We start from the raw sequence: 22,170 nt of genomic DNA, 5'->3' as shown, positions 1-22,170 counted from the left end.
TGGGCATTTCAACTCCACTTACCCGCATTCTCCCCGTAGCCCTTAATTCCTTGTGACATCAAGGATTTATCAATCTCTGCCTTGAAGATATTTAGCGTCCCGGCCTCCACTGCACTCTGCGGCAATGAATTCCACAGGCCCACAACTCTCTGGCTGAAGAAATGTCTCCACATTTCTGTCTGAATTTACCCCCTCTAATTCTTAGGCTGTGTCCACGGGTCTTAGTCTCCTCGCCTAATGGAAACAATTTCCTAGCGTCCACTCTTTCCAAGCCATGTATTATCTTGTAAGTTTCTATTAGATCTCCCCTTAATCTTCTAAACTCCAATGAATACAATCCCAGGATCCTCAGCCGTTCCTCGTATGTTAGACCTACCATTCCAGGGATCATCCGTGTGAATCTCTGCTGGACACGCTCCAGTGCCAGTATGTCCTTCCTGAGATGTGGGGACCAAAACTGGACACAGTATTCCAAATGGGGCCTAACCAGAGCTTTATAAAGTCTCAGTAGCACAACGGTGCTTTTATATTCCAACCCTCTTGAGATAAATGACAACATTGCATTCACTTTTTTAATCACAGACTCAACCTGCATGTTTAACTTTAGAGAATCCTCGACTAGCACTCCCAGATCCCTTTGTACTTTGGCTTTATGAATTTTCTCACCGTTTAGGAAGTAGTCCATGCTTGTATTCTTTTTTTCCAAAGTGCAAGACCTCGAATTTGCTCACATTGAATTCCATCAGCCATTTCCTGGACCACTCTCCCAAACTGTCTAGATCCTTCTGCAGCCTCTCCACATCCTCAGTACTGCCTGTCCACCTAACTTCATCTCATCGGCAAACTTCGCTAGAATGTCCCCAGTCCCTTCATCCAGATCATTAATATATAACGTGAACGGCTGCGGCCCCAACACTGAACCCTGCGGAACACCGCTTGTCACTGGCTGCCATTCCGAAAAAGAACCTTTTATCCCAACTCTCTGCCTTCTGTCAGACAGCTAATCCTCAATCCATACCAGTAGCTCAACTCGAACACCATGGGCCCTCACCTTGCTCAGCAGCCTCCTGTGTGGCACCTTATCAAAGGCCTTTTGGAAGTCTAGATAGACCACATCCACTGGGTTTCCCTGGTCTAACCTACTTGTCACCTCTTCAAAGAATTCCAACAGGTTTGTCAGGCACAAGCTCCCCTTACTAAATCCATGTTGACTTGTTCTAATCTGACCCTGCTCTTCCAAGAATTTAGAAACCTCATCCTTAATGATGGATTCTAGAATTTTACCAACAACCGAGGTTAGGCTAATTGGCCTATAATTTTCCATCTTTTGTCTTGATCTTTTCTTGAACAAGGGGGTTACAACAGCGATCTTCCAATCATCCGGGACTTTCCCTGACTCCAGTGACTTTTGAAAGATCTCAACCAACGCCTCCGCTATTTCCTCAGCCACCTCCCTCAGAACTCTGATAACCAAACACTGTCCCTGTGTTCTAGATTCCCCAGGGAAGAAAACCAATCTCTCAATGTCTACACTGTCAAGCCCCTTTTGGGATCTTGTATGCTTAATTCTTCTATATTCCAGAGAAAATAGTTCGGGTTGCTTAGCCTCTCATTTTAGGACAACCCTCACATCCCAGGACTAACCTAGTGACTTTTCACTTTGAGCTTTTAATGTAAGCATATCTTTTCTGAAGAATGGAGACAGAAATTGTGCACACTACTCCAGTTGTGTTTTCACCAAAGCCCTGTCAATTTGAGCAAGATGTCTTTTATTGCAAGGGAAATGGAGTGCATGAATAGAGATCAATATACCATTTACCTTTGCTTGTTAAAACTGCTAAGTTCATGTGTTCATTGTACAAGTTTCTCCGAACATACTTTGAAAAATGTTGTTTTTCTATTACTGTAAACTAAATGTATAACCTCACACATTCTCACATGTATAATCCATCTACCACCATGCTGCCCACTCACTTAATCTATCTGTATCTCCTTGCAGTCACTTTGTATCTGCTTTAGAGTTTATATTCTCACCTACATTTGTATCATTAGCAAGTTTGGATATATTACTCTCTCTTTGTGAGAGTCATTAATATAGATTGTGAATACCTGAGGCAGAAGAACACAGAATTCTACTGTATCCAGCCTGTCAGTTCAAATGCTTTGTTTATTCTGACTCTAAAGTAAATAGTAAATTCCACAATGTTTTATTCCAGTTGGTTATCACAATATCAATTGGATGCAGTGCATTCAAAATTGCAGGCTATGTAAGATACAGCTCACAAGCTGACCAACTTGCTCCTCTTAGCAAGTATATTATTACGAGCCTAGATTTTGTTGGTGTTGTTGTCTTGGTGGTTGTGGTGAAGTCCACAGTCACATCATTCAGATCTATCCAAACCAACAACTTGAGATACAAGGGCCTCCAAAGGGCCTGGATTCATGTAGAAGTTCATTGCTGAGAAGGATACTGTTAAGCTACCATGACTGTATTAGATCATTGCTTGAACAATAAAATTTCTGAAGATTAGAAGCTTGGCTGTAACAGTTTCATAACACTGGTGTGGGATTGGCTAAATTGACTCATGTCATGTGATGCAGTTGGATTTCAAGGAAGCATCGCTCATTTGTGGAGCAGTCATTTTGGAGCAACATTGCATGTTGCTGCCTAAGGGTTGCTCGTCCTTCTTTGAAAATCCAGTCGAAAATTATACCTGTTTTCTGTGTTTCCCGTCTGCACCACTATGATTGACCTCTACCCAGTTTTTGAAATATTATTCTGTGTTCTTGCTTTGCATTGTAATTTGTTGTGGCTCAGTTGGTAGCATTCTGGCCTCTAAGTCAATAGATCATGAATTCCAGTTGCATGCCAGAAACTGTAGCATGTATCCAGAATGACACTGCCAGTGCAGTTTTGAGTGAATGATATTCAGTTTGAATTTCTGGCTTTAGAGTGCGATATTAAACTGAGTTCACATCTGCCCACTTAGGTGGTTGTAAAAAGATTCCAGAGCACTATTGGAAAAAAGAGAGCAAACATGTTCTCCCTGGTCCCTGGGCAATTTTTATTATTTAGCCGAATTATTAAAACAAATTATCCATCATTCATCACAGTACTGTATGCAATTGGCTGACCCATTTCCTACTTTACTAAAATACGATCATCCTAAAAAAATACTAAACTGGATGTAAAGAGCTCTGGGATATCCAGATGTCATAGATGGCAGTATATAAATGCCAATAAATTATTATCTTACAATTTATTCATTAGCAGAAGCCTGTTACAATTTTCTGATTAGTATGAAAAAGCCATTTGTTGTTCTTGGCCAACGCCGTTTTAGTTTCGAGTAATTCAGTAGGATGATTACCCAAAATCAAGAAACATAGCAGCATGTTTTTAAAAATATGTTTTTGATGTATGTAGGAAAGTAAGAGATCTAATAGCCATTAAGGCTTTGATCGTTATGAAGTCTTGCTATAGAATTCCAGGAAGCTTTCTGTTCATTATTTTCCAACCTCAGTGTGTGGAATTCATGGGTGATCTCATAGCATTGGAACGTAGAAACAATATTCTTACCTCACAACAATATCCAGATTGCATTCTTCAATCAACAAGCAAATCAGCTTAAGCCTCCTCACCTCATCCAATGACTCGGTAACATTCCTTTTCTGTTTTTTAGTTTTTTTAATCATTCATTCTTATAATCAGGGGATCACTGGTAAGACTGGCATGTACTACCATCCTGTATTTCAATAATTGTACCTCCTCTCTTAGTAGTTAAGAATCAAACATATTAGTGTATGGCTGGAGTCACACACTGACTTGATCAGGTAAGGATGGCATATTACTTTCTGTAAAAGACCTTAGGCCAATCGTTTCGAACTTGTTTGATGACAGTCTAACTGCTTCATGGTTAGTCATATCAACTTCTTGTTATCAAATTTCTCTTATCATGGACTTCACATTTTCAAGAAGGATTTGAATTTTTATTCTCCAGCTTATTTGTTTGATATCATAATCACCACACCACCTCTTTTCCAATGTTTTGTATCTGAAGTTTTTAAACAAGGTTGAAATGCCAACTTTTCTTGTCTTCTATCAATTGCTGATGTACTTTCGGTTGAGTTTCAACAAGTTATAATTTCAATGGAATCTGACTTCTTATAAGCCAGCCAGCTATTTGACTAGGCCATACTATTTTTCGGGGTGGAGGTCTCACTATGTACAATCTAGTCTCCATTGCTACAAATGGGATGTAGGAGCACTAGAGAAAGTGTGAGCAAAGATCCACAGGAATTCAAGGTCACCACTGCTCAGTGAAAAAGACTGGAGCTCTTTTCTCTAGAAAGGGAAAGGTAAGTGATCACCTGATAACGGGGTCATCAAAGAACATTGCAGCACAGGAGCAGGCCCTTCGGCCCTCCAAGCCTGTGCTAACACATTTTTGCCCTTCCTTGCCAAAACCCTGTACCCCTCTATTCCCTTCCTATTCATGTTTGCATCCAGGTGCTGCTTGAATGCGGCTATTGTGTCTGCTTCCACCACCACCTCCCGTAGCAGCATGTTCCAGGCACTCACTACCCTTTGTGTGAAAACCTTTCCTCACACATGTCTGTTGAACTCCAACCTCAACTTCCCCATGGCCACCCACACTCTGATCCTGTGTCAACATTTCCTCTTTATCCATGCTATTCAAAATCTTATAAACTTCTATCAGGTTGTTCCTCAACCTCCTGCATTCCAGTGAAAACAAACCCAATCTATCTTCATAGTTGAATCTCCCATAGCAGGCAACATCCTGGTAAACCTTAAAATTAGGAAGTGCATGTGGGAAAAAAACATGCTTGCATTTGTGTGGGAACCCAAAACTAGAGGAACAAATTCAATAGTCTATTTTCTTAAGAGAACATTTTTGTCTGAGAGGGAATGCAACAACATTTATGACAGTGATTCCTCACAAGAGGTTATCTTGTGAGGAGACATTGAGTACACAAGGCATGCATTTACAGCAGTGTAGAAAAATGAGACGTTCTAATTGAAACATGCAAATCTCCTCAGGGATTTGACAGAGTTAATGCTTGGGAATCTGGAACAGGTGGTCACAGTGTCAGGATAAGGGGTTAGCCATTTCAGACTGAGCTGAGAAATTCCTTCAATCAAAGGGTTTTGAATATTCTGAGTTCTCCAACCAAGGTGTGTGGTATTCTGGGTATTCACGACAGAGGTTGTTAGATTTGTCAGTATTTAGCCAGTTAAGTGATTGGACGATAATGTGGCAAGGTAAAGTTCAAGTCGAAGATCAGCCATGATCGTTCTGAATTGAAGGGTAGGCTCAAATGGCCAGCTCCTGCTCCAATTCCTTCTGTTCTTTCATTCAACTGTAAGAAGTATCTTTACCTAGAGAGTAGAGTCAAAGAGCTTAACAGTACACAAAAGCAGACACTTCAATTTTGAATTGACTGTCGGAGTGAGTCATTGGGACAAGTGGTATGCGTTCAAGTAACCTAAATTATGAAGGAGAAAGGACTGTGCTATTTGAGTGTGGTGGTGGTGGTGTAGTGGTAATGTCACTAGACTAGTTAATCCAGAAGCTCTGGCATATGTTCTGAGGTCATGGGTTCAAATCCCACCATGGCAGATGTTGAAATTTAAATTCAGTAAAATCTGGAATATAAAATGGCAAGTACCTAACCTATTTTTTTGTTGTAAAAAGCTATCTGCTTCATTAATATCCTTTAGGGAAGGAGATCTGCCATTCTTACCTGGTCTGGCTGACATGTGATGTCAGAACTACTTATGTCTTGACTCTTACTTGCCCTCTGGGAAATTGGGGATGGGCACTGTATGCTGGCCAAGCCACTGACATCAACATCCCATGAATGAATGAACAATAATAATTAAATAAAGAGAGTAGTATCCTGTCTTCATTCATAGGATGATGGCATCACTGGCTAGGTCAGCATTTATTAGCCATCCCCAATGACCCAAATGGGCTTTTCCTTCAACTGACTCACAGTCAGCATTAGATTCTTAATTCCAGATGTTTATTGAATTCAAATTCCACTACCTACTATGGCAGGATTTGAACCTGGGTCCCCAGGACAGTCCCTGAGTCTCTCGATTAACATTCCAGCGATAATATTACTCAGCTATCACTTCTCCATCTATTTACTTGCTGTACATTTCTATGAAATCTGAGTTCTCAAAAAAGTAAAACAAACTAACGCCAGAACTGTTTCACTTGATTTCTTAAATGACACACATCCACCTCTTCATTTCTCACAGTGACATCAAATAATACATCATGAGCTGTATGGGAAATGACGTTAAATGCGTGTGGGCAGGAGATACACAGTCCTAATTCCTGTCGTCCATTCTTGTTGACATTGGTTTTGCAGGACAATATATTTTTCTGAAATAAAATAATTGCAGTTGCAGGTATGAGCACAATCATGACATGTTGTAGATAGCAGCCCTGTAGAAATGTACAGTTGAGTAACAAATAGAACAATGATGGCAGGTCAATACTCCAGCCTGCCTCTAGCTGATCTCTGTGGCTTATCATGTGAACTTCATGGCTTGAAGTGCAGCCTTATGAGGGCGGTCAGTATGAGAGTGGTGGGGGAGTTATCAACTTTACTGCTGTCTTTCCCCACCTTCAAGTGAATGATCTTCAGAGCAGAGGAGGGGAAATCCCACCTTCCACCCCAGAATTACGACTGCTGGGCTATTAAGGAGGAAGTCCCGAGAGACTTGGCATGCTTCCAGCTTAAAGTCCACATTGGCTGTATGTTTACTGGAAGGGAGCATGTTGAATTTTGCCTCATGAATGAATTGTGATCTTGAACCATTCAACTCGAATGAATTTGCACTACAAATCGCTGGAAGTCCGAACTAAGAACAATGGCAACAGGACAATCCAGACCTTTATGAACTATGGGACAAACAGCCTCTCATCTCTAACCAGTGAGATCCAAGGATTGAGATAGAAACCGAGGAAGGATGAAGAATGAAATAGTGAATTAGGATCAAATCAAATACAGAACAATAAATAGAAGAAAGAAAAGATTGGATTTGCAAGCTGACCCACAGCAGAGGCGCCTTAAAACCATTTGTGGTGTGACCCTGTATTAATGTCTCAAACTTTGTGTGACCCCAGAGTGAAGATCAGGGGGTGTATGGATGTTGTTGTTTGAGCAGTAGATGTTTTCATGTGGAGCTGGTGGTTGTGGGGATGGGGGGAGGGTAAATTAGTTTTTCACTCAGTGGGGTGGGAATACAGGAGTTTTGTTGGATTAGTTGATTTAAGACAGGGTCTACAAAATTAAACTTGAACACCTACCTTTTTCATGGGTTTTCTTTTAGCAGCAGCAGCTGCAATTGAGTCTCAAGGGGCAGTTCATTGGATCTCATTCGTCACGCAAGGATTTAAAGGGGCCTCTCAGTTGTCAAAAATTAGTCCATGCTTTGTGGCTAATGACACAATACCCTCATCAGGTGAGATCATGACCCACAGTTTGGACTGAGTCACAAAATTTTCGCCAGGTTTTCCTGCTCTTGATTGCTGTCTATGCTGTGACTCAGCGGATGGCACCCTTACTGCACAGTTTACAGGTTAAAAGTTGAAGGTCACTTCATGAGTGGAGTATATAATCTGGGAAGCTATTTCTGTGCAGTTCAGAGAGAATGTTGCATTGCAGGAGGTGCCATTTTCAGATGAACCATCAAACCAAGGCCTTCCTTTCTCCATCAAGTGTAAGTAAAAGATCTGTGTCACTATTTTCAAAGAAATCTTCTCCTCAGTATCCTGACCTGCATTTATCCCTTGACCAGTATTATTTATAATCGGTAGTGACATGACTGGGGTCTTGCTGCTTGCATACAGCCTGCTGCCTTTTTCATTTTGCCACAGTGACCATAGTTCAAGTCGATATTTCATTGGCTGCAAACACTTAATGACATGCTATTGCTGTGAAATTCACCAGCTGAAGGCAATGGCAGCACATTAGGTCTGGCAGAGAGCTAAAACATGCAGTGCCAGCATCGTAACATTCGGCACCTATTGCTGAAAATCTTTCAATAAGCTTTGTGTTGCATTGTGAAGTGTTTGAATCTTATCAGAAGAGTGTGCAGTGCCTCAGGGAGTCACTGTTTTGTCATCTGGGGTAGATTTCCAATTATCTTCTGGCAGTCAGTGAACTTTCATGGCTGCGGCCCTTTCCCAATTGTGTAGCAGTGAAGAGAGGTGACCCCTTGAGACTGATAGTGATATCACAGAGTGAAGGCAGGTCGTGTAACATGTGGAATTAATCCTTGGGAGGGACAGGCTTGAGTTTTGAAACACATTACACCTTTCCACCAGCAATCTTCAGTATGGTGGTCATCTCATTGCTAGCTTATCTCCTCTCTTTCATCTTGGTGGAGGTTTGGGGTTGGGGAGGGGGTGAGCATCCTTAAGTCTCAGATTTCTCTATTTAAAGCTAGAAAGTGGTCCATCGAATGTTACCCTGTTTCAGCCCGCCAACTATTACTGAATAGTCTTTCTACAGAGTAGACAAGTAAAACACATCCATTTAGCAATTGTAAATAGGTATGTGCACATTAAAAAGTCAAGTGAGCATACTGGCGCCATCTGATGGTTTTTCTTGGAGGAGCACCTTTGCTAAATTCTGCTGCATTGCAAAAGTTATAGCCTATATGTTCCAGGGATTATACTGATGCATTAACAGCACTCATTACTATCAATGCACAAAAGAATCTTGCAAAAAATGGAGTAAAAGAGGTAGGCTATGAGTTCTGATTCTCCACCAATTACCATCAACCTTGTTATAACCAATCAAATGACAAAAGAGCCTACATTCATATAGTGCCTTTGACAACATCAGGACATTCCAAAGCACACTGTAATAATGACGTACAATTGAAATGCAGTCACTGTTGTTGTGAGAAACTTGCCAGCCAATGTGGGTACAGCACATAGATGATGTAGTCATTATCTCATTACTACCTTCGTGATGTTGGTTGAGGGATAAATAGTTAGCTAGGACAGGAAAGTCCCCTGCTAGTTTCCCCAAGTTGAAGTTAATGTCAATCACAAAATTGGACAGAGTTCAAATTATTTCCTGTCGTGGTCATTTAGGGCTTGTACTTAATATTGTTGAAGGCACTAATCCTGACATGATTGATGGTCCTGATGTGAAACTTGTCCTAGGGCATCAATAAAGTTCTGGAATCTCACTCTAACATGTAGCGAATTACCTGTAGAGTTTTTTATTTTATTGGTCGTATATTTGCAGCGGTTTTGCCACCATGACTCATGTTGGTGTTAGAAGACAATCATTTTCACATTGTATCACTGTTCAACATTCGGAAATGCAAATTAAATGGATTTGTTTCAGAAAGTAACATCTTGGGTTGCTCTATATGAGCAATTTGAGACATGCTGTGTGCTGAATGTGGCATTCTGTGGGAAGAAGAAAACACTTTGAACTTAATCATTCCAAACATTTTCTACCACTGGGGATTTTCATCGTCTCATGCCTGAGTCTGTTATAAAGCTTTATTGCTGTGGTTGATTAAAAACAAATCTATTGCTGAGGTATCATGTGACTGCCAGGACAATGGGAGATGAAAACGATAGACCTGGATCCTTTTATCTAGTTATTCCTGAAAAAGCAATCCCAGTATTCCTCAGTGTGATGACCTGGATGGCTATTCTTCACTGCTTAGATGTGGAATATTTCTTTTATTTAGTGGTGCACAACTCCATAACTTTTCAGGGGCCAACCGTTCCCAATTCAACAGATTTCAAATGCCCACTTTTTCTGTTTGTTCTTTTTCACGTCCTCTTGCTCCCATTCTTTCCCTTTCTTCTTCTCTCTGTTCTCCACATTTCGGCCTCGCACATCCAGCACTACCTGCTATGAGTTAGAGCTGCTCTTTGTGAAACAGTATGAAAACTCAACTCTGCTTTACTAGAAAAGACCTATCGAAAAAGAAACGGCCAGCAAAATTTAACCTCAATACCTCCCCTTCCAAGAACTAACAACGTGGAAGTGTTTCTGTTGCAGATATCTGGCAGATACTGGGGTGCTCTCTTCCTCCATGCAGTCTGAATGTAACTTTGCAAGGCTGATGTGTTTTGAAGCCTTTAGTCTTTTGGATTCCAGATTCAAGCCTATAGTATCATAAATTGAAAGTGGGATAATTGTTTTCATTGGCCTTTTGCATTGCCAAAGCTATTTGTATTGGCTACATATGCTGTCAGACTGGGTGACTGCTGAAATAACTATTGCGGTGAACTAACAGGAAATATCTGCAATGATATGTTTTGGTAGCAGTTCATTTTCTCTTTCTTTTTCTTCCTCAATTACTGTGGGTATTTTAACTGCTCTTTTACTGATGGATGAGTGGATGTGGAGGGGAAGGTTAGCGGGGAGTGGATAATTCTGGGATTGAGGACTTATCCATACTAAATTTGTTTACTGCCTACAGTCTCCAGTGATTGGAAAAAAATTAATCCCAAAACATTGTTGCAAGTAACTTCCAATCCTTCCACCCCAACCCCTCCCAATCCCCCCTAAGAGAGCTCACAAAGCGTCGCTCTGTGTCAATGCTATCTTGAATCTTGTATTAAGGAATCAAAATTGCACGACCATTTTAAAAAATAAACTGAGCCTTTTGATTTGAATTTCCCTTATCCCGTTTTTTCTTCAAATCATTCATGAGTATTTATTGACCATTGTTAATTTTTCCAAGAAGGTAATTAAATATCAACTATATTGCTGAGGGTTTGGAGTCATATGTAGGCCAGATCCAGGAAAGAACGGCAGATTTCCTTCCCTAAAGGACATTACTGAACCAGCTGGACTTTTACGACAATTGACAAGGAGTATGTAGTTGTCTTGAGACTATTTAATTTCTTCTTCATGTTTATCGGATCAAATTTCACCACCTGCTGTAGTGAGATCGGAATTCATACCCCTGGCATATTAACCTCTGGTTCTGGATTACTAATCCATGGATTGCAAACTGAATTGAAGATACCAGTTCAACTGGCAGTCAAAATGATCCAATTGTGTTTCTTTAATAAAAAATATTGTTAGCTTCTCAATTGTCAGGAATGAGAGTCTTCCTGAGACCGGACATATCTCATGACTGATAATGTGGAATGGGGACTCACTGGAAGCCAGAAATCATGTGACCACAACTCCTAGGAAATGTCATATCAGAGTTGTCAACCCTAGCCGTGGAGCAATGTTTCATTGAATTTGAAGGGTGGCATGGGGGCTCAGTGGTTAGCACCACTGCTTCATATCATCAGGGACCTGGGTTCAATTCCAGCCTCTGGTGACTATCTGTATGGAGTTTGCACATTCTCCCGTTACTGCTTGGGTTTCCTCCGGGTGCTCCATTTCCTCCCACAGTCCAAAGATGTGCAGGTTAGGTCAATTGGCCAAGCTAAACTGCCCCTAGGTGCATTAGTCGGGGGAAATGTAGAGTAATAGGATAGGGGGATGGATCTGGGTGGGTTACTCTTCAGAGAGTAGGTGTGGACTTCTTGGCCAAATGGCCTGTTTCCACACTGTAGGGATTCTATGAAAAATACAAAGGCAAAATGTCAGGCAATTTCATTGATACATTAGAGGGTTGATGCAGCTCTGTCTTTAACAGTCCAAGTACACCAACTGTGACATTACTTCCATTTTTCTTTATTGATCTTTGTGTTTTCCTTTTGCAGAGAAAACTAAAACAGGAGCTTGTGAAGAACCAAAATCAAGAACTACAGGTACATCAGGAGTTTTGCTCAGATCTATGGAAATATTCTATGATTGAAATTATCCATCAGTTATTTTTCAATTTTCTTGGCTTTGCAGTTGAGTGTGAGTTGATTTGTGTGCTAAATGACCCACATGCTTTCACTCTCTTGCTTATAGTTTAAGTTCACTTCAAACTGTGCTGACCCTGAAACTTCCCAAAGCAGCTTGAATCTCCTGCAGATGGGCTGTCAAACCTTCAGGATTATTCTAAAGCCCGAAAGAAATAATGGTTAAACTCCAGGATGCTACAATGGGCAAAATGTTGGTGAAACATCAAGGAACCGTAAAAAAAAAACAAAATTTCAGTCCTATTGTGTGTTAAATGTATTATTGTTTGGGGCAAGAAAACGGCCTTTACTGACAATCAAAAATTATCCAATCAGAAAAGCAAGTGTGTGTTTGGGCAACCAATGAGGGAAGCTCAGGGTTGAGGGATTGTGGAAGGGGGTCATGTCTGAGAACCCTGAGGATCAAATTCAGCTGCTGGCAATGATCCCTGGATGAGTATAATAATGGATGTTCGGCAGCACAGTGCAACATGACAAGTAATGCCATGTCCCCAGTCAATTGCACTTAAACCCATTGAGCTGAGCTTCTTCCTCCGATTGCTCTCACCCTTTTGCAATTTTGTTCAACATCCGGTCAGCTGTAACACTAACTTCTGACCTTGTCCTTCATCCAAGTCCTAGAAGATCATCAGTCAGTAGCTCAGTTACTCAGCACACATACTTGTGAAGATTGTAGGCTCATGCCCTGCTTGAGAGACATGAGCCCACAATTGCCATTTAGTACTTTGGGAATGATGCAGTCAATCATATTCACATTTATCGGTAGGTATTCAGCCAAGGACCCATCTGCCCACTCAAGTGGATGTCAAAGGTGCCATGGCCCTATGAACAGGGGATGACTCCAATATTGAACCAATATTAAGAGCATAAGAACTAGGAGTAGACAATTTAGTCCCTCGCACCTGCTCAACCATTTAATATAATCATGATCTCAATTCCACTGTCCTGCCCTCTCTCCATAATCCTTTAACCTGTTACTAAATAACAATCTCTCTCCCCCTCAGATTTATTCAGTGTCCCAGTATCCACCTCACTCCTGGGGTATTGGATTCCATAGATCCATGACCCTTTGAGAAAAGTAATTCCTCATCATCAGTTTTAAATCTGCCACCCCTCAAATGATACTGAGTGACTACACTGAAAAAGTGCTTAATTAACTGTGTCGCACTTTGGGTCATGAAAGATACTTTTCTTAAATGCAAGATTTTCAGAGGAATCCTTCCAACATGCCATTTCTATATTTTCTCTTTGTATATAATGAGCAATTGATATTAGACCATGTCTGATCAATGAGCTGGAATGGGACCAACACTGATCTTCTGCAACACCTACTTCATGTTGCCCATTTGTGTTTCTGTTACGGAATCACTGACTTGGTCACTTTGTATTGGGTTCAAAGACTCCATCCCCATGGCATTAATGTAGTCAAGAGGCAGAGCTCTGCTTCAATAATAATTCACTGGTAGCAAAGTTTCTAATGCCAACTGGCTGACAGGACAGTGGTCATACCAGAAATGAGCTTGGGTAGACTCAGTTCAGCTCTTCGGAAAACTATCCATAGCAGGGTGTGAACTAATTTCAATATTTGGTTGGGCAGTCTCACTCATTGAGGAAATAGAATAGTCTTGCTGTTGGAATAATACGGAAGAGTTAGCCCACTGCTCCTGTCCAGCCAATATGCATGAACTGGGACTTTCTTTTTCTTCCCTAGGTTTATGCTGTCAGGAGCCAATAAACTTTAATATTCACTAAGACTTATAACAAAGACGGACAAGCACAGTCACAATGCTAGAGACCCAAAACACATCTCATTCCCTCAGTGTTGTTTGTGATGGGGAAACCGGGCAGCATGGTGGCTGATTGGTGCGCACTGTTGCCTCTCAGCACCAGGAATGGGTTCGATTCCACCCTCGGGTGACTGTCTGTGCAGAGTTTGCACATTCTCCCCATATCTGCATGAGTTTCCACTGAATGTTCCCATTTCCTCCCACAGTTCAAAGCTTGCCCTGTAGTGTCCAGAGATGTGCAGGTTTAGATGGATTAGCAATGGGAAATGCAGGATTGCATGGACAGGGTAGGAGGTGGGTCTGGATGGAGTGCCCTTTGGAGAGATGGTTTGTACTCGATGGGCCGAAAGGCCTGCTTCCTCACTGTGAGGATTCTGTGATCCTACGAAATCAGGAAGGAGGTTCAAAAGCTGAGAGGTATCAAGCTTCTCTCAAGCAGCTTATTAAATCATATCAGGAAAAATCATTCATTACATCACATCCGAAACTACGAGCAAAGCACAAGATGGTGTGCAAGGAGTCTCTCAACCAAATCATGGCATGTTGGTCCACCAGCTTCCTGAAGGTAGTGTCAGCAAGCTAAAGATGCCATTCTCCATGGCCTAGTTTGGTAACTCACCGGTCACCAAAATGCTTCATGAGAGACCAGCGGTAAAGTTGAGGGTAGACAATGGTTGAGAATGTCTCACTGTTCTTTCTTCTTCACATTTTGGATAGCGTCGTCCAGTGTCTGTTTTACAGATTTGCCGATTAGAATGCCAGGTACTTGAGGAAATCAGTTGCATCTTTGTTCACTGCCGCCATTTGTGGAACAATCTGGAAGATGTGCCAGCAACAGGCAACGGGGTCCCACTCCCGATTTTTTTTCCAAAGGTCTAGATTTAGTTTGAGGTGCACAGAATGCCAACTATTATCACCAGTAAAGTGGGTGGCATCGACCATACTGGATCCATTTTACACCAGTTAAACAGGTATAGTGCCATCAAATTCTGAGACCAAATTCTTTCCACAGATGTAAGGGACTTTGTAGAAATCAGTTCAGCTCTGGTGAGAATGAAACCTGACCAGAAAATCTCAGGCAGGAAACTGTATTGTCTCATAATTCAAGTTAGAATGGTCTGAGTTTTGATCTTTTATGGGATAGGAATGTTCCCAATGATGCCTTGTGAAGGATCTATAGTGTGCTGGGATCCTGCTACAACAGTAATTGCAATAGTATGTATAATCCAAAGGAAAGCATAGTGATGGTCTTATTGAGTGCCTAACGTTGGTCCTTTTAGGTAACTTGCTGATTTTAGAGACAAGGATATGTCAAAGACAAGTTTTCCTGGAATATGGTTGGAGTTGACGGAACGATGGCCAGGCGTTGAAATAATACCAAGACAGATTTGTGAATTTAGGAGGGAAAAGGGATGTTAGCCGATAACTTCATTTCTTTTCAGATTGGAAGTCATAGGTTATCGGCAAATAACTGAGGTCAAGAGTATAAAGAGAGGGTTTGAGTAATATTCCTACCATGTCTAAAATGTAATGAAATCATTGATGTGTTCACTATTTGAATTTTACGTAAAAAACCAAAACAGTATGTGAAGTAGATAAAGAGTATCACACCTTTTAGATGTGATAAAACAGAGCACTGCAGATGCTGGAAATCTGAAGCAAAAACAGGAATACCAGGTAAACTCAGCAGGTCTGGCAGAATCTGGAAGGAAAGCAGACTGACCCTTCTTCGGAATAGTTCCAGACTCAAAACATTAACACTGCTTTCTCTGTGCAGATGCTGCCAGATCTGGTGAGATTATGCAGCATTTTCCATTTTTAGATATGGATTGAGTATTGATGATATTGCCAACTGGGTTTTCTGGGTATGTGAATGATCAGTTTTCCAAATATCTGCAGTGCTTTAACACCAACACTGGGTATAGCACAATCTGTTATAGATACATTTGCAGTGCCTGTATCCATTGGAGTATTTTGTTGCAGTAAATTTCCAAGTCAACAACTATTTGTTTTTATAAATTTGCATTACATGTAGAACAATGTACACGTTGTTTCTCAGGAGTTCAGTCATTATAAAATGTGAAATTGTTTGATGTGAGGGAATACTGAAACAGGAGGTAAGTTTTTGAAGGGCTGCCTTAACGGAGCAGTAAGAGGCAGGGTAGGATGTTTTTTTAAGATTTAGATTAGATTACTTACAGTGTGGAAACAGGCCCTTCAACCCAACAAGTCCACACCAACGCGCACCCCACCCAGACCCATTCCCCTACATTTACCCCTTCACCTAACACTATGGGCAATTCAGCATGGCCAATTCACCTAACCTGCATGTTTTATTTGCACTGTGGTAGGAAACCCACTCAGACACGGGGAGAACATACAAACCCCACACAATCAGTCGCCCGAGGCGGGAATTGAACCCGGGTCCCTAGCACCGCGAGGCAGCACTGTGCCACCATGCCGCCCGAGTAGGGGCTTAGGTAATTGCAGGACCACTGGTGATGGAGTAATAAATGCCTCTGATGCAAAAGAGGCCAGAGTTGGAAATTTCAGAGGCTTCCAGTGGTGAAGCAAGTTAATGAAATGAGGAGGGGTAAGGCTGTATTAAAAGACAAATCAGGAATGAACAAGTTTGGGTCACACATGCCACCCATAAGTAAACATAAACTTAAAACATGTGGATAAACATTGCAAGAAAATGGGATTCTGTTCCTAATTCTAGCTCTCGTCTACATCCAAAAATTAACTAATTAGCTTCTAGATTTCATTTGTTCTGATGACAGAACAAAACTAAACATACATTTATTCTGCACCTTAATAGTTACTCGATGTGTTACAACAATAAAGAATCAGTCATTCTATGGTGTAACATGCTCACCTCTGTGTCATTATGGTTGTGGATTGAAGTCCATTTTCAGATCCGGTACATAATCCAAGTGGATACTCCGTGCAGTACTGAGGGAATTCAATACTGACTGAAGTGCCAGCTTTCAAACAAGATGGCAAACTGAGACAGCCTCCTCCCTGTGATGCAGTTGTAAAAGATACATGGAATCTGGAATTCACTGCCTGTAGTGAGTGCAGTAAAAACAGAAACCCTCCATTCATTGAAAAGATATCTGTCGATGTGACTCAAGTGCCGTAACTTGCAGAGCTATGGACCAAATGCTAGAAAGCATAGGGCGGCACGGTGGCACAGTGGTTAGCACTGCTGCCTCACAGCGCCAGAGACCTGGGTTCAATTCCCGACTCAGGCGACTGACATTCTCCCTGTGTCTGCGTGGGTTTCCTCTGGGTGCTCTGGTTTCCTCCCACAGTCCAAAGATGTGCAGGTTAGGTGAGTTGGTCATGCTAAATTGCCCATAGTGTTAGGTAAAGGGGTAAATGTTGGGGAATGGGTGGGTTGCGCTTCGGCGGGTCGGTGTGGACTTGTTGGGCCAAAGGGCCTGTTTCCACACTGTAAGTAATCTAATCTAATCTAATCTAAAAAAAAAGCAGGATTAGGCTGTGTAGCTCATTTTACAGCCAACACAGACATGATAGGCCAAGTGGCCTCCTTCTGTGCTTAACTATTCTTTGATTTTATCCTATTCCATGATTTGAAGGAGAGCAGGGTAATTCCACCAAAGTTCTGGCTGACATTTAATTATTCTGTAACAACATGAATTATCATTTATCTCATTGTTACTTGTAGGACTTTGTACAAATGGGCTGCTGCATTTCCTTCTCTGCAATACTGACTGTGCCTCAGAAAAGCATCTCGTTGGCTATAAAACACTTTGGAATATTCTGGGGTTGTGAAAAGCATTTCAAAAGATTGGAATCTACTTTGCATCTACTGGTCCTGTATACATTAAAGATATACTCTTAATGAGTATTATTAAACAACAAAAGCAGAACTTTGAAACGATATTTTATGAAAGTTCTGTTTGATCCTTTCTCTACAATTGGATGGGCCTGATGATTTGGAATGACACACGTTTTGTTTTCAAATTGTGTGCAGTTCTAATCAAAGGGACAAAATATTAAGATGTTTTTCTCCACAATATGCTGTTAATTGCAGGGAACCATTGCATGTTTGAGCTACACAACTCTATCATTGAGCTCTTTTTTAAAAGAAAATCCAAATAAGTCATTTTTAAACAAAAATCCCCAAAGTAGCAATTCTTGTTCTGCAGATCAGGTTAAGCATGTTTTTATTGTTCTGGTTGAATGAAAGAATCCAACTAAATTTCTCCTGATCTGTCTGCAGCAGTCAGAATTAATGTACAATTGATTTACTTTTAATTGAATAATTCCTTACCCTTTAGTCTTAAGTAATATTGACTGGATTTTGTGGCAGAAAAGCATGAACATAAGTGCTTTAACTAGATAACTTGTTGTACTTGGGCAGTTAAACCCCGGAGATGTTTTGATTTGTAGTATACACTGTATATACAATACAACTAATGGAATATGACTGAAGGACTGTAACAATATGGCTACAATGAAATGAATAGATTTCCACACCTAATTTTATACCAAATATCTGAATCAACTGAAGATTAATCTCCTGGACTTCTGGAATTGACACAGTACAGAACACTGAGTAGAAAATACCAGTGCAAGCAGACACAAATTGATAAGGCTTTGGGAGTTTGGAGTTGACAACTTTTGAAATATTCCTGGATGTCTCATCATATGATTTCCAACCACACTTCCTGCCATTGGTCAGCTAACATCCCACCTTTCTCTTGGTTGTGGATCCATGTAGCAATTAGACTCCCAAATCTAAGATACGAAGAGATTGTGCATTGGGGTTTAACTTTTATTACATTGCATTTGTAGACTTGGAAAATTGTCCTGCTGTCTACTGGGTGCCCTGGACTAGAGGGTTTGATGTATAGAGACAGCCTCAGCCTTTTCAGACTATTTTCCTTTGAGCGTCAGAGATTCAACAGGTGACCTTTATAGTGATTTATAAAATCATGAGAGGCATGGACAGGGTGAACAGAAAAGGTCTTTTTCCTAGGGTGGGGGAGTCCGAAACTAGAGGACCTAGATTTAAAGTGAGAGGGGAAAGATTTAAAATGGACCTAAGAGGTAACCTTTTCACTCAGAGGGTGGTGCATGTATGGAATGAGCTGCCAGAGGAAGTGGTGGAGGCTGGTACAATTACAGCATTTAAAAGGCATCTGGTTAGGTATACGAATATGGAGGGTTTAGAGGGATATGGGCCAAAAGCTAGCAACTGGGACTTGGTCAGATTAGAATGTCTGGTCAACATGAATGATTGGCACCAAAATTTTGTTTCCCTGCTGTATAACTGATTCTGATTCATGAGACTACAATGGGACAGCAGGAAACAGACTATCTGGAATGTGTTTCAATCAAGTCTCCACAATCCATTCTTTGTTTCTACCGGAATTGACTAATACTCCCATCTTCAACCTTTGATAATGATCAGCTAGTATTACACTTTGCCCTCTACATTTCAACTTGGACCAAATCCTGCTCACCCCTTAGCTTTCTTCGTAGCCTACAGTGACTCCTAATTTACAATGCCCTTGGTTTAAAAGTGTCATTGTCATTGTTTTCAATTCCTCCATTTTAACCGTCTGTAATCTCCTCCAGTTTGACAATCCATCAGGATCCTTGTGCTCCTTTGTTTTATTTGTTAGAACATAAGAACTAGGAACAAGAGTAGATAAAGTTAATTCAGCCCTCGAGCCTGCCCTGTTATTGGATACAATCATGGCTGATCTCAACTCTGCCTCAACTCCACTTTCCTGTTTTATCATTAGTCACTGTAATTTCAGCTGCTCCAACCCTAACCTCTGGAATTCCTCTCTCAAACCCTCTACGCTGTCTCATCTCATTTAAGATATTCCTTAAAACTTACTTTTTTGACCAAACTGTTATGTCTTTGTGGTAAACTTCAAACCTATTTTGATAAACGGTCCTGTGAAACACATTGAGTTCTTTACTCTGTTTAGTATACTACATAAATGCAGCTTATTGGGCCGAATGTCTGCCTTCTGTGCTGTAGGATTCTGTGATTTAGGGGGCTGTCCATGTTCTTAGAATTAAAGTTAGGTTCGTGGCAAATGGTGGTCTATGTACTTATTAGTGAAGCATGCGCACTGACCAGCTCTGTCTGAGCACTTACTCCAGCAACCTGTAATTGAGGCAAGTTAGGAGTTTGGATTTGGAATCAGACAGCTTATAACTTCAGGTCATTAACTGCTATTTACCTGCAACATTTTGGTGTCAGTTAGCTCAGTTGGCTAGATGGCTTGAGTATGATGTAGAAAGATACCAATACAACAGGCTCAATCCTCATTCTGGCTGTGATTGTTCATGGTAACCTGCCTCCTCACTATGACCAACCTGTGCACACCAACCTGTATGACCACTTAAAGAGAAATGCCTATCATCCCCCAAGGACCGTGCCAAATTACCATTACCAATAACAACCTGAGATACTTTGCTTGCTTTCTCACTTTGACATGCTTACTGTATTCAGGTGAAAGAAATAAAAGCATATGTTAACAATGTTAGCTCAGCATTCAGATTGGCTTTATTGTCACGCGCATTCAAATGAATGAAATGAAAAGTTTGTAATGTGGCGCCATCTTAGGTACAGGATACCGAGATACAGATTCTTAAGCATTTGGTACAGAATTGAAAGAATTATAAATAATCCAGCAAAAGAATAAAATGAGTTTGAAAAAGTACAAATGACAACCCCTTCACCAAGTCTGTGCCAGCACTGAGCCTCCAGACCACAAAACGGCCTTCAAAACTCGAGGCATCTTTTCATGTTTGCAAGGCCTTGCCTCCCCAAGACAGCCTCTGGTATGGGACTCATTCCCTGGACTTGCGTCCAGGGAGCAGGCTTATGTGGACACTTAGCATAAACTTCCTGAGGCAAGTAAGCATAAATCCACTCGAAGAATAAATGCATTTGAGGTTTTTAATGTATTTTCATGAAGCTGTATGAAAAGGAAGAGTTTAGAGGGACGTGGGCCAAGTGCTGGCAAATGAGACTAGATTAGGTTGGGATATCTCGTCGGCATGGACAAGATGGACCAAAGGGTCTGTCCCCATGCTGTACATCTCTATGACTAGCTGACCTACCAAGGAGTTTTCTCACAGTCAGTCAGCAAGTCTGCTGGCTTCAAAAAAATAATTCTGTTTGTCGACAGCGCAGTGGGAAATGGCACCTACTAGTGAACTTACTCTAAGGCTATACGACACCCAAGGCTTTCAATATATTATAGTTAGACATATCCTGTTTCTTAGTATTGTGAGGAATAATTCCCTACAGTCACCTGTCATTGAAGAATTAAGGGATTAAACTTCCATAGCATCTGTTAGTGGTGCATACTTGGAAATTAAGCTGTGCTCCTCCCTGACATTTCCAATCCATCAATCTTAATGGTTCACAGTTTGATCATTTCTAGTCATACCTGTGATTAGGGTGTGTAGTGGTGAGAGTATGAAACTTGTCATCACGTATGTTGTTCAGGCAAAGAGCATAGATGCATTTAAGAGGAAGTTAGATAAGTAAGTAAGGGAGAAAGAAGTTTATGCTGACAGTTATATGACAGAGGCAACAGACCATTATTGGCAGGCATAGACTAGTTGGACAAAATGGCTTCTCTTGATGCTAAAAATTTGAAATTAGTACTCCTAACACAACCAAGACAGGAGATAACTTTAAAAGTTCAGTCCAAGTAGCTGAGACTCCACTCTTTTGCTAAATAAGTGATAATAGAATTGGAGGTGTATTTACAAAATATATTTACAGTTATCCCAGAATGACAAGTTCACTTCTGTTTAGAAAACCTGGTATTGAGTGCCTGCCTGAGCCATATTGAGAAAAATAAACTGTTTGTAGTTTAGAGAAAGAAGATTTAATATCAAAAGGATAAGCGAGGAGATATATATTTTCCCTGGAATTCTTAAAGTGAAGAGGAAGATCTTCAATGATTAGAGCAAAATGAGGCGGTTCTGTTTGGATGTTTGCTGATTTGAAATCGCTAAACATTAGTTGCTTAAACATTTAATACACTCAGCCTTCCCTCCGCGTTACTGCAATTCCTCAGCAACAATAGCTTTGTAAAAGTTAGTTTTACTCCAATTTGCTCCACAGAATTTCTTCAGCTACATCTGAATGTGATGTCCCATTTCACATTTCTCCCACACACTGACCCTGACACATGTCACTTCCAAACTTAACTTCCCCATCTCTTGCTCCACATCTTCACCACCCCCCCCCCCCTCCCCAACCCCAATTGTCTCCTGCCTGCACCAATAACTCAGTAGAAATCAGTACAGCTGACCATCTGTAGGAGTTGGAAATTCCAAAACTATAACCATTGTAACTTCTCAATTTCGCTGAAAAGTTATTTTACTTGTAAATTTGATTTTTTCTCATTTGAGAATCTGTTAAGCCACTGAGGAGGAGAATCAGAACATCTGCAACTGTATGTTATCCTGAGCTTTCACTT

The 22,170-nt window shown here is 40.9% G+C and overlaps 1 protein-coding gene across 12 annotated transcripts in view; it reads left to right on the top strand.

Annotated features, from left to right (window-relative positions):
* The window catches only part of LOC140453536 (transcription factor HIVEP3-like), a 412,504-nt gene that overhangs the window by 320,052 nt on the left and 70,282 nt on the right, over positions 1-22,170 (top strand). For 11 of the 12 annotated variants that reach the window (XM_072548302.1, XM_072548305.1, XM_072548299.1 and 8 more), the window contains one exon: positions 11,742-11,789. The exons of the other annotated variant lie outside the window; for it this stretch is intronic. The gene's annotated coding sequence lies outside the window, so the exon portion shown is untranslated. The remainder of the gene's footprint in view (positions 1-11,741; positions 11,790-22,170) is intronic. 12 annotated transcript variants of the gene reach the window in all.

Source organism: Chiloscyllium punctatum, chromosome 27, assembly GCF_047496795.1.
Source record: "Chiloscyllium punctatum isolate Juve2018m chromosome 27, sChiPun1.3, whole genome shotgun sequence".
Taxonomy (NCBI): domain Eukaryota; kingdom Metazoa; phylum Chordata; class Chondrichthyes; order Orectolobiformes; family Hemiscylliidae; genus Chiloscyllium; species Chiloscyllium punctatum.
This window is presented reverse-complemented; position numbering and strand designations above follow the sequence as displayed.